Source organism: Ostrea edulis, chromosome 8, assembly GCF_947568905.1.
Source record: "Ostrea edulis chromosome 8, xbOstEdul1.1, whole genome shotgun sequence".
In the NCBI taxonomy this organism is placed as follows: Eukaryota; Metazoa; Mollusca; class Bivalvia; order Ostreida; family Ostreidae; genus Ostrea; species Ostrea edulis.
Genome location: NC_079171.1, coordinates 70290155 through 70304433, shown reverse-complemented (window position 1 = coordinate 70304433; position 14279 = coordinate 70290155).

Genomic DNA, 14279 nt, shown 5'->3' with positions numbered 1-14279 from the left:
AAAAATATTTTTGCCATTAGCCGTTAATTTTTTATTAAGCCTTAAAGTCTTTAATTATTTTGATAGGATTTCTGATGCATAAACACGAAAGTAGTTCCGGCTGGGTGAGGTTTTCACAGGATAACTTCTTAACCTCACCGCCCATGATAAATATTAATACAGATTTAAAGAGCTCTGACATGTAGCAATTTTTGCCATTAGAGAAGAAATATTTTTGCCAATAGCCGTTAACTTTTTATGAAGCCTTAAAGTCGTTAATTATTTTTATAGGATTTCTGATGCATAAACACGAAAGTAGTTTCGGCTGGGTGAGGTTTTCACGGGAATACTTCTTAACCTTACCCCCCATGATAAATATTAATACAGATTTGAAGAGCTCTGACAGGTAGCACTTTTTGCCATTAGAAGAAATATTTTTACCATTAGCCGTTAATTTTTTTATTAAGCCTTCAAGTCGTTAATTATTTTTATAGGATTTCTGATGCATAAACACGAAAGTAGTTTCTCCTGGGTGAGGTTTTCACGGGATAACTTCTTAACTTCACCCCCATGATAAATATTAATACAGATTTGAAGAGCTCTGACAGGTAGCACTTTTTGCCATTAGAAGAAATATTTTTACCATTAGCCGTTAATTTTTTTATTAAGCCTTCAAGTCGTTAATTATTTTTATAGTATTTCTGATGCATAAACACGAAAGTAGTTTCTCCTGGGTGAGGTTTTCACGGGATAACTTCTTAACTTCACCCCCATGATAAATATTAATACAGATTTGAAGCGCTCTGACATGTAGCACTTTTTGCCATTAGAAAAAATATTTTTGCCATTAGCCGTTAATTTTTTATTAAGCCTTAAAGTCTTTAATTATTTTGATAGGATTTCTGATGCATAAACACGAAAGGAGTTCAGCTGGGTGAAGTTTTCAAGGGATAACTTCTTAACCTCACCCCCCATGATAAATATTAATACAGATTTGAAGAGCTTTGACATGTAGCACTTTTTGCCCTTAGAAGAAATATTTAGCCATTAGCCGTTAATTTTTTATTAAGCCTTAAAGTCTTTAAATATTTTGATAGGATTTCTGATGCATAAACACGAAAGTAGTTCCGGCTGGGTGAGGTTTTCACGGGATAACTTCTTAACCTCACCCCCATGATAAATATTAAAACAGATTTGAAGAGCTCTGACAGGTAGCACTTTTTGCCATTAGAAGAAATATTTTTGCCATTAGCCGTTAATTTTGTATTAAACCTTAAAGTCGTTAATTATTTTGATACGGATTTCTGATGCATAAACACGAAAGTAGTTCCGGCTGGGTGAGGTTTTCACGGGATAACTTCTTAACCTCACCCCCATGATAAATATTAATACAGATTTGAAGAGCTCTGACATGTAGCACTTTTTGCCATTAGAAGAGATATTTTTGCCGTTAGCTGTTAATTTTTTAATAAGCCTTAAAGTCGTTAATTATTTTTATAGGATTTCTGATGCATAAACACGAAAGTAGTTCCGACTGGGTGAGGTTTTCACGGAATAATTTCTTAACCTCACCCCCCATGATAAATATTAATACAGATTTAAAGAGCTCTGACATGTAGCAATTTTTGCCATTAGAGAAGAAATATTTTTGCCATTAGCCGTTAACTTTTTATGAAGCCTTAAAGTCGTTAATTATTTTGATAGAATTTCTGATGCATAAACACGAAAGTAGTTCCGGCTGTGTGAGGTTTTCACAGGATAACTTCCTAACCTCACCCCCCATGATAAATATTAATACAGATTTGAAGAGCTCTGACATGTAGCACTTTTTGCCATTAGAAGAAATATTTTTGCCGTTTGCCGTTAATTTTTTATTAAGCCTTAAAATCGTTAATTCTTTTGATAGGATTTCTGATGCATAAACACGAAAGTAGTTCCGGCTGGGTGAAGTTTTCACGGGATAACTTCTTAACTTCACCCCCATGATAAATATTAATACAGATTTGAAGCGCTCCGACATATAGCACTTTTTGCCATTAGAAGAAATATTTTTGCCATTAGCCGTTAATTTTTTATTAAGCCTTAAAGTCGTTAATTATTTTTATAGGATTTCTGATGCATAAACACGAAAGTAGTTTCGGCTGGGTGAGGTTTTCACGGGAATACTTCTTAACCTTACCCCCCATGATAAATATTAATACAGATTTGAAGAGTTCTGACAGGTAGCACTTTTTGCCATTAGAAGAAATATTTTTACCATTAGCCGTTAATTTTTTTATTAAGCCTTCAAGTCGTTAATTATTTTTATAGGATTTCTGATGCATAAACACGAAAGTAGTTTCTCCTGGGTGAGGTTTTCACGGGATAACTTCTTAACTTCACCCCCATGATAAATATTAATACAGATTTGAAGCGCTCTGACATGTAGCACTTTTTGCCATTAGAAAAAATATTTTGCCATTAGCCGTTAATTTTTTATTAAGCCTTAAAGTCTTTAATTATTTTGATAGGATTTCTGATGCATAAACACGAAAGGAGTTCCGGCTGGGTGAAGTTTTCAAGGGATAACTTCTTAACCTCACCCCCCATGATAAATATTAATACAGATTTGAAGAGGTCTGACATGTAGCACTTTTTGCCATTAGAAGAAATATTTTTACCATTAGCCGTTAATTTTTTATTAAACCTTAAATTCGTTAATTATTTTTATCGGATTTCTGATGCATAAACACGAAAGTAGTTTCGGCTGGGTGAGGTTTTCACGGGATAACTTCTTAACCTTACCCCCCATGATAAATATTAATACAGATTTGAAGAGCTTTGACATGTAGCACTTTTTGCCCTTAGAAGAAATATTTAGCCATTAGCCGTTAATTTTTTTATTAAGCCTTCAAGTCGTTAATTATTTTGATACGGATTTCTGATGCATAAACACGAAAGTAGTTTCTCCTGGGTGAGGTTTTCACGGGATAACTTCTTAACTTCACCCCCATGATAAATATTAATACAGATTTGAAGCGCTCTGACATGTAGCACTTTTTGCCATTAGAAAAAATATTTTTGCCATTAGCCGTTAATTTTTTATTAAGCCTTAAAGTCTTTAATTATTTTGATAGGATTTCTGATGCATAAACACGAAAGGAGTTCCAGCTGGGTGAAGTTTTCAAGGGATAACTTCTTAACCTCACCGCCCATGATAAATATTAATACAGATTTGAAGAGCTCTGACATGTAGCACTTTTTGCCATTAGAAGAAATATTTTTACCATTAGCCGTTAATTTTTTATTAAACCTTAAAGTCGTTAATTATTTTTATCGGATTTCTGATGCATAAACACGAAAGTAGTTTCGGCTGGGTGAGGTTTTCACGGGATAACTTCTTAACCTTACCCCCCATGATAAATATTAATACAGATTTGAAGAGCTTTGACATGTAGCACTTTTTGCCCTTAGAAGAAATATTTAGCCATTAGCCGTTGATTTTTTATTAAGCCTTAAAGTCTTTAAATATTTTGATAGGATTTCTGATGCATAAACACGAAAATAGTTCCGGCTGGGTGAGGTTTTCACGGGAACACTTCTTAACCTCACCCCCATGATAAATATTAAAACAGATTTGAAGAGCTCTGACAGGTAGCACTTTTTGCCATTAGAAGAAATATTTTTTGCCATTAGCCGTTAATTTTGTATTAAACCTTAAAGTCGTTAATTATTTTGATACGGATTTCTGATGCATAAACACGAAAGTAGTTCCGGCTGGGTGAGGTTTTCACGGGATAACTTCTTAACCTCACCGCCCATGATAAATATTAATACAGATTTGAAGAGCTCTGACATGTAGCACTTTTTGCCATTAGAAGAAATATTTTTACCATTAGCCGTTAATTTTTTATTAAGCATTAAAGTCGTTAATTATTTTTATAGGATTTCTGATGCATAAACACGAAAGTAGTTCCGGCTGGGTGAGGTTTTCAAGGGATAACTTCTTAACATCACCCCCATGATAAATATTAATACAGATTTGAAGAGCTCTGACATGTAGCACTTTTTGCTATTAGAAAAAATATTTTTGCCATTAGCCGTTAATTGTTTATTAAGCCTTAAAATCGTTAATTATTTTGATAGGATTTCTGATGCATAAACACGAAAGTAGTTCCGGCTGGGTGAGGTTTTCACAGGATAACTTCTTAACCTCACCGCCCATGATAAATATTAATACAGATTTAAAGAGCTCTGACATGTAGCAATTTTTGCCATTAGAGAAAAAATATTTTTGCCATTAGCCGTTAACTTTTTATGAAGCCTTAAAGTCGTTAATTATTTTGATAGGATTTCTGATGCATAAACACGTAAGTAGTTCCGGCTGGGTGAGGTTTTCACAGGATAACTTCCTAACCCCACCCCCCATGATAAATATTAATACAGATTTGAAGAGCTCTGACATGTAGCACTTTTTGCTCTTAGAAGAAATATTTTTGCCATTAGCCGTTTATTTTTTATTAAGCTTTAAAGTCGTTAATTATTTTGATAGGATTTCTGATGCATAAACACGAAAGTAAATTCCGGCTGGGTGAAGTTTTCACGGGATAACTTCTTAACCTCACCCCCCATGATAAATATTAATACAGATTTGAAGAGCTCTGACATGTAGCACTTTTTGCCATTAGAAGAAATATTTTTACCATTAGCCGTTAATTTTTTATTAAGCCTTAAAGTCGTTAATTATTTTGATAGGATTTCTGATGCATAAACACGAAAGGAGTTCCGGCTGGGTGAAGTTTTCACGGGATAACTTCTTAACTTCACCCCCATGATAAATATTAATACAGATTTGAAGCACTCCGACATGTAGCACTTTTTGCCATTAGAAGAAATATTTTTGCCATTAGCCGTTAATTTTTTATTAAGCCTTAAAGTCGTTAATTATTTTTATAGGATTTCTGATGCATAAACACGAAAGTAGTTTCGGCTGGGTGAGGTTTTCACGGGATAACTTCTTAACCTTACCCCCCATGATAAATATTAATACAGATTTGAAGAGCTTTGACATGTAGCACTTTTTGCCATTAGAAGAAATATGTTTTGCCATAAGCCGTTAATTTTTTAATAAGCCTTAAAGTCGTTAATTATTTTGATACGGATTTCTGATGCATAAACACGAAAGTAGTTCCGGCTGGGTGAGGTTTTCACGGGAACACTTCTTAACCTCACCCCCATGATAAATATTAAAACAGATTTGAAGAGCTCTGACAGGTAGCACTTTTTGCCATTAGAAGAAATATTTTTTGCCATTAGCCGTTAATTTTTTTTTAAACCTTAAAGTCGTTAATTATTTTGATACGGATTTCTGATGCATAAACACGAAAGGAGTTCCGGCTGGGTGAGGTTTTCACGGGATAACTTCCTAACCTCACCGTCCATGATAAATATTAATACAGATTTGAAGAGCTCTGACATGTAGCACGTTTTGCCATTAGAAGAAATATTTTTACCATTAGCCGTTAATTTTTTATTAAGCCTTAAAGTCGTTAATTATTTTTATAGGATTTCTGATGCATAAACACGAAAGTAGTTTCGTCTGGGTGAGGTTTTCACGGGATAACTTCTTAACTTCACCCCCATGATAAATATTAATACAGATTTGAAGCGCTCTGACATGTAGCACTTTTTGCCCTTAGAAGAAATATTTTGCCATAGCCGTTAATTTTTTATTAAGCCTTAAAGTCTTTAATTATTTTGATAGGATTTCTGATGCATAAACACGAAAGTAGTTCCGGCTGGGTGAGGTTTTCACGGGATAACTTCTTAACCTCACCCCCATGATAAATATTAAAACAGATTTGAAGAGCTCTGACAGGTAGCACTTTTTGCCATTAGAAGAAATATTTTTGCCATTAGCCGTTAATTTTGTATTAAACCTTAAAGTCGTTAATTATTTTGATACGGATTTCTGATGCATAAACACGAAAGTAGTTCCGGCTGGGTGAGGTTTTCACGGGATAACTTCTTAACCTCACCCCCATGATAAATATTAATACAGATTTGAAGAGCTCTGACATGTAGCACTTTTTGCCATTAGAAGAGATATTTTTGCCGTTAGCTGTTAATATTTTAATAAGCCATAAAGTCGTTAATTATTTTTATAGGATTTCTGATGCATAAACACGAAAGTAGTTCCGACTGGGTGAGGTTTTCACGGAATAATTTCTTAACCTCACCCCCCATGATAAATATTAATACAGATTTAAAGAGCTCTGACATGTAGCAATTTTTGCCATTAGAGAAGAAATATGTTTGCCATTAGCCGTTAACTTTTTATGAAGCCTTAAAGTCGTTCATTATTTTGATAGAATTTCTGATGCATAAACACGAAAGTAGTTCCGGCTGTGTGAGGTTTTCACAGGATAACTTCCTAACCTCACCCCCCATGATAAATATTAATACAGATTTGAAGCGCTCTGACATGTAGCACTTTTTGCCCTTAGAAGAAATATTTTGCCATAGCCGTTAATTTTTTATTAAGCCTTAAAGTCTTTAATTATTTTGATAGGATTTCTGATGCATAAACACGAAAGTAGTTCCGGCTGGGTGAGGTTTTCACGGGATAACATCTTAACCTCACCCCCATGATAAATATTAAAACAGATTTGAAGAGCTCTGACATGTAGCACTTTTTGCCATTAGAAGAAATATTTTTACCATTAGCCGTTAATTTTTTATTAAACCTTAAAGTCGTTAATTATTTTTATCGGATTTCTGATGCATAAACACGAAAGTAGTTCCGACTGGGTGAGGTTTTCACGGAATAATTTCTTAACCTCACCCCCCATGATAAATATTAATACAGATTTAAAGAGCTCTGACATGTAGCAATTTTTGCCATTAGAGAAGAAATATTTTTGCCATTAGCCGTTAACTTTTTATGAAGCCTTAAAGTCGTTAATTATTTTGATAGAATTTCTGATGCATAAACACGAAAGTAGTTCCGGCTGTGTGAGGTTTTCACAGGATAACTTCCTAACCTCACCCCCCATGATAAATATTAATACAGATTTGAAGAGCTCTGACATGTAGCACTTTTTGCCATTAGAAGAAATATTTTTGCCGTTTGCCGTTAATTTTTTATTAAGCCTTAAAATCGTTAATTCTTTTGATAGGATTTCTGATGCATAAACACGAAAGTAGTTCCGGCTGGGTGAAGTTTTCACGGGATAACTTCTTAACTTCACCCCCATGATAAATATTAATACAGATTTGAAGCGCTCCGACATATAGCACTTTTTGCCATTAGAAGAAATATTTTTGCCATTAGCCGTTAATTTTTTATTAAGCCTTAAAGTCGTTAATTATTTTTATAGGATTTCTGATGCATAAACACGAAAGTAGTTTCGGCTGGGTGAGGTTTTCACGGGAATACTTCTTAACCTTACCCCCCATGATAAATATTAATACAGATTTGAAGAGTTCTGACAGGTAGCACTTTTTGCCATTAGAAGAAATATTTTTACCATTAGCCGTTAATTTTTTTATTAAGCCTTCAAGTCGTTAATTATTTTTATAGGATTTCTGATGCATAAACACGAAAGTAGTTTCTCCTGGGTGAGGTTTTCACGGGATAACTTCTTAACTTCACCCCCATGATAAATATTAATACAGATTTGAAGCGCTCTGACATGTAGCACTTTTTGCCATTAGAAAAAATATTTTGCCATTAGCCGTTAATTTTTTATTAAGCCTTAAAGTCTTTAATTATTTTGATAGGATTTCTGATGCATAAACACGAAAGGAGTTCCGGCTGGGTGAAGTTTTCAAGGGATAACTTCTTAACCTCACCCCCCATGATAAATATTAATACAGATTTGAAGAGGTCTGACATGTAGCACTTTTTGCCATTAGAAGAAATATTTTTACCATTAGCCGTTAATTTTTTATTAAACCTTAAAGTCGTTAATTATTTTTATCGGATTTCTGATGCATAAACACGAAAGTAGTTTCGGCTGGGTGAGGTTTTCACGGGATAACTTCTTAACCTTACCCCCCATGATAAATATTAATACAGATTTGAAGAGCTTTGACATGTAGCACTTTTTGCCCTTAGAAGAAATATTTAGCCATTAGCCGTTAATTTTTTTATTAAGCCTTCAAGTCGTTAATTATTTTGATACGGATTTCTGATGCATAAACACGAAAGTAGTTTCTCCTGGGTGAGGTTTTCACGGGATAACTTCTTAACTTCACCCCCATGATAAATATTAATACAGATTTGAAGCGCTCTGACATGTAGCACTTTTTGCCATTAGAAAAAATATTTTTGCCATTAGCCGTTAATTTTTTATTAAGCCTTAAAGTCTTTAATTATTTTGATAGGATTTCTGATGCATAAACACGAAAGGAGTTCCAGCTGGGTGAAGTTTTCAAGGGATAACTTCTTAACCTCACCGCCCATGATAAATATTAATACAGATTTGAAGAGCTCTGACATGTAGCACTTTTTGCCATTAGAAGAAATATTTTTACCATTAGCCGTTAATTTTTTATTAAACCTTAAAGTCGTTAATTATTTTTATCGGATTTCTGATGCATAAACACGAAAGGAGTTTCGGCTGGGTGAGGTTTTCACGGGATAACTTCTTAACCTTACCCCCCATGATAAATATTAATACAGATTTGAAGAGCTTTGACATGTAGCACTTTTTGCCCTTAGAAGAAATATTTAGCCATTAGCCGTTAATTTTTTATTAAGCCTTAAAGTCTTTAAATATTTTGATAGGATTTCTGATGCATAAACACGAAAATAGTTCCGGCTGGGTGAGGTTTTCACGGGAACACTTCTTAACCTCACCCCCATGATAAATATTAAAACAGATTTGAAGAGCTCTGACAGGTAGCACTTTTTGCCATTAGAAGAAATATTTTTTGCCATTAGCCGTTAATTTTTTATTAAACCTTAAAGTCGTTAATTATTTTGATACGGATTTCTGATGCATAAACACGAAAGTAGTTCCGGCTGGGTGAGGTTTTCACGGGATAACTTCTTAACCTCACCGCCCATGATAAATATTAATACAGATTTGAAGAGCTCTGACATGTAGCACTTTTTGCCATTAGAAGAAATATTTTTACCATTAGCCGTTAATTTTTTATTAAGCATTAAAGTCGTTAATTATTTTATAGGATTTCTGATGCATAAACACGAAAGTAGTTCCGGCTGGGTGAGGTTTTCAAGGGATAACTTCTTAACATCACCCCCATGATAAATATTAATACAGATTTGAAGAGCTCTGACATGTAGCACTTTTTGCTATTAGAAAAAATATTTTTGCCATTAGCCGTTAATTGTTTATTAAGCCTTAAAATCGTTAATTATTTTGATAGGATTTCTGATGCATAAACACGAAAGTAGTTCCGGCTGGGTGAGGTTTTCACAGGATAACTTCTTAACCTCACCGCCCATGATAAATATTAATACAGATTTAAAGAGCTCTGACATGTAGCAATTTTTGCCATTAGAGAAAAAATATTTTTGCCATTAGCCGTTAACTTTTTATGAAGCCTTAAAGTCGTTAATTATTTTGATAGGATTTCTGATGCATAAACACGAAAGTAGTTCCGGCTGGGTGAGGTTTTCACAGGATAACTTCCTAACCCCACCCCCCATGATAAATATTAATACAGATTTGAAGAGCTCTGACATGTAGCACTTTTTGCTCTTAGAAGAAATATTTTTGCCATTAGCCGTTTATTTTTTATTAAGCTTTAAAGTCGTTAATTATTTTGATAGGATTTCTGATGCATAAACACGAAAGTAAATTCCGGCTGGGTGAAGTTTTCACGGGATAACTTCTTAACCTCACCCCCCATGATAAATATTAATACAGATTTGAAGAGCTCTGACATGTAGCACTTTTTGCCATTAGAAGAAATATTTTTACCATTAGCCGTTAATTTTTTATTAAGCCTTAAAGTCGTTAATTATTTTGATAGGATTTCTGATGCATAAACACGAAAGGAGTTCCGGCTGGGTGAAGTTTTCACGGGATAACTTCTTAACTTCACCCCCATGATAAATATTAATACAGATTTGAAGCACTCCGACATGTAGCACTTTTTGCCATTAGAAGAAATATTTTTGCCATTAGCCGTTAATTTTTTATTAAGCCTTAAAGTCGTTAATTATTTTTATAGGATTTCTGATGCATAAACACGAAAGTAGTTTCGGCTGGGTGAGGTTTTCACGGGAAAACTTCTTAACCTTACCCCCCATGATAAATATTAATACAGATTTGAAGAGCTTTGACATGTAGCACTTTTTGCCATTAGAAGAAATATGTTTTGCCATTAGCCGTTAATTTTTTAATAAGCCTTAAAGTCGTTAATTATTTTGATACGGATTTCTGATGCATAAACACGAAAGTAGTTCCGGCTGGGTGAGGTTTTCACGGGAACACTTCTTAACCTCACCCCCATGATAAATATTAAAACAGATTTGAAGAGCTCTGACAGGTAGCACTTTTTGCCATTAGAAGAAATATTTTTTGCCATTAGCCGTTAATTTTTTTTTAAACCTTAAAGTCGTTAATTATTTTGATACGGATTTCTGATGCATAAACACGAAAGGAGTTCCGGCTGGGTGAGGTTTTCACGGGATAACTTCCTAACCTCACCGTCCATGATAAATATTAATACAGATTTGAAGAGCTCTGACATGTAGCACGTTTTGCCATTAGAAGAAATATTTTTACCATTAGCCGTTAATTTTTTATTAAGCCTTAAAGTCGTTAATTATTTTTATAGGATTTCTGATGCATAAACACGAAAGTAGTTTCGTCTGGGTGAGGTTTTCACGGGATAACTTCTTAACTTCACCCCCATGATAAATATTAATACAGATTTGAAGCGCTCTGACATGTAGCACTTTTTGCCCTTAGAAGAAATATTTTGCCATAGCCGTTAATTTTTTATTAAGCCTTAAAGTCTTTAATTATTTTGATAGGATTTCTGATGCATAAACACGAAAGTAGTTCCGGCTGGGTGAGGTTTTCACGGGATAACTTCTTAACCTCACCCCCATGATAAATATTAAAACAGATTTGAAGAGCTCTGACAGGTAGCACTTTTTGCCATTAGAAGAAATATTTTTGCCATTAGCCGTTAATTTTGTATTAAACCTTAAAGTCGTTAATTATTTTGATACGGATTTCTGATGCATAAACACGAAAGTAGTTCCGGCTGGGTGAGGTTTTCACGGGATAACTTCTTAACCTCACCCCCATGATAAATATTAATACAGATTTGAAGAGCTCTGACATGTAGCACTTTTTGCCATTAGAAGAGATATTTTTGCCGTTAGCTGTTAATATTTTAATAAGCCATAAAGTCGTTAATTATTTTTATAGGATTTCTGATGCATAAACACGAAAGTAGTTCCGACTGGGTGAGGTTTTCACGGAATAATTTCTTAACCTCACCCCCCATGATAAATATTAATACAGATTTAAAGAGCTCTGACATGTAGCAATTTTTGCCATTAGAGAAGAAATATGTTTGCCATTAGCCGTTAACTTTTTATGAAGCCTTAAAGTCGTTCATTATTTTGATAGAATTTCTGATGCATAAACACGAAAGTAGTTCCGGCTGTGTGAGGTTTTCACAGGATAACTTCCTAACCTCACCCCCCATGATAAATATTAATACAGATTTGAAGCGCTCTGACATGTAGCAATTTTTGCCCTTAGAAGAAATATTTTGCCATAGCCGTTAATTTTTTATTAAGCCTTAAAGTCTTTAATTATTTTGATAGGATTTCTGATGCATAAACACGAAAGTAGTTCCGGCTGGGTGAGGTTTTCACGGGATAACATCTTAACCTCACCCCCATGATAAATATTAAAACAGATTTGAAGAGCTCTGACAGGTAGCACTTTTTGCCATTAGAAGAAATATTTTTGCCATTAGCCGTTAATTTTTTATTAAGCCTTAAAATCGTTAATTCTTTTGATAGGATTTCTGATGCATAAACACGAAAGGAGTTCCGGCTGGGTGAAGTTTTCAAGGGATAACTTCTTAACCTCACCCCCCATGATAAATATTAATACAGATTTGAAGAGCTCTGACATGTAGCACTTTTTGCCATTAGAAGAAATATTTTTACCATTAGCCGTTAATTTTTTATTAAACCTTAAAGTCGTTAATTATTTTTATCGGATTTCTGATGCATAAACACGAAAGTAGTTTCGGCTGGGTGAGGTTTTCACGGGATAACTTCTTAACCTTACCCCCCATGATAAATATTAATACAGATTTGAAGAGCTTTGACATGTAGCACTTTTTGCCCTTAGAAGAAATATTTAGCCATTAGCCGTTAATTTTTTATTAAGCCTTAAAGTCTTTAAATATTTTGATAGGATTTCTGATGCATAAACACGAAAGTAGTTCCGGCTGGGTGAGGTTTTCAAGGGATAACTTCTTAACATCACCCCCATGATAAATATTAATACAGATTTGAAGAGCTCTGACATGTAGCACTTTTTGCTATTAGAAGAAATATTTTTGCCATTAGCCGTTAATTGTTTATTAAGCCTTAAAATCGTTAATTATTTTGATAGGATTTCTGATGCATAAACACGAAAGTAGTTCCGGCTGGGTGAGGTTTTCACAGGATAACTTCTTAACCTCACCGCCCATGATAAATATTAATACAGATTTAAAGAGCTCTGACATGTAGCAATTTTTGCCATTAGAGAAGAAATATTTTTGCCATTAGCCGTTAACATTTTATGAAGCCTTAAAGTCGTTAATTATTTTGATAGGATTTCTGATGCATAAACACGAAAGTAGTTCCGGCTGGGTGAGGTTTTCACAGGATAACTTCCTAACCTCACCCCCCATGATAAATATTAATACAGATTTGAAGAGCTCTGACATGTAGCACTTTTTGCTCTTAGAAGAAATATTTTTGCCATTAGCCGTTTATTTTTTATTAAGCTTTAAAGTCGTTAATTATTTTGATAGGATTTCTGATGCATAAACACGAAAGTAGTTCCGGCTGGGTGAGGTTTTCACGGGATAACTTCTTAACCTCACCCCCCATGATAAATATTAATACAGATTTGAAGAGCTCTGACATGTAGCACTTTTTGCCATTAGAAGAAATATTTTTACCATTAGCCGTTAATTTTTTATTAAGCCTTAAAGTCGTTAATCATTTTGATAGGATTTCTGATGCATAAACACGAAAGTAGTTCCGGCTGGGTGAAGTTTTCACGGGATAACTTCTTAACTTCACCCCCATGATAAATATTAATACAGATTTGAAGCGCTCCGACATGTAGCACTTTTTGCCATTAGAAGAAATATTTTTGCCATTAGCCGTTAATTTTTTATTAAGCCTTAAAGTCGTTAATTATTTTTATAGGATTTCTGATGCATAAACACGAAAGTAGTTTCGGCTGGGTGAGGTTTTCACGGGAACACTTCTTAACCTCACCCCCATGATAAATATTAAAACAGATTTGAAGAGCTCTGACAGGTAGCACTTTTTGCCATTAGAAGAAATATGTTTTGCCATTAGCCGTTAATTTTTTATTAAACCTTAAAGTCGTTAATTATTTTGATACGGATTTCTGGTGCATAAACACGAAAGTAGTTCCGGCTGGGTGAGGTTTTCACGGGATAACTTCTTAACCTCACCCCCATGATAAATATTAAAACAGATTTGAAGAGCTCTGACAGTTAGCACTTTTTGCCATTAGAAGAAATATTTTTGCCATTAGCCGTTAATTTTGTATTAAACCTTAAAGTCGTTAATTATTTTGATACGGATTTCTGATGCATAAACACGAAAGTAGTTCCGGCTGGGTGAGGTTTTCACTTGATAACTTCTTAACCTCACCCCCATGATAAATATTAATACAGATTTGAAGAGCTCTGACATGTAGCACTTTTTGCCATTAGAAGAGATATTTTTGCCGTTAGCTGTTAATTTTTTTATTAAGCCTTAAAGTCGTTAATTATTTTTATAGGATTTCTGATGCATAAACACGAAAGTAGTTCAGACTGGGTGAGGTTTTCACGGAATAATTTCTTAACCTCACCCCCCATAATAAATATTAATACATATATGACGAGCTCTGACATGTACAAAATATATTTGCCATTAGCCGTTAATTTTTTATTAAGCCTTAAAGTCGTTAATTATTTTGATAGGATTTCTGATGCATAAACACGAAAGTAGTTCCGGCTGGGTGAGGTTTTCAAGGGATAACTTCTTAACATCACCCCCCCCCCTGATAAATATTAAT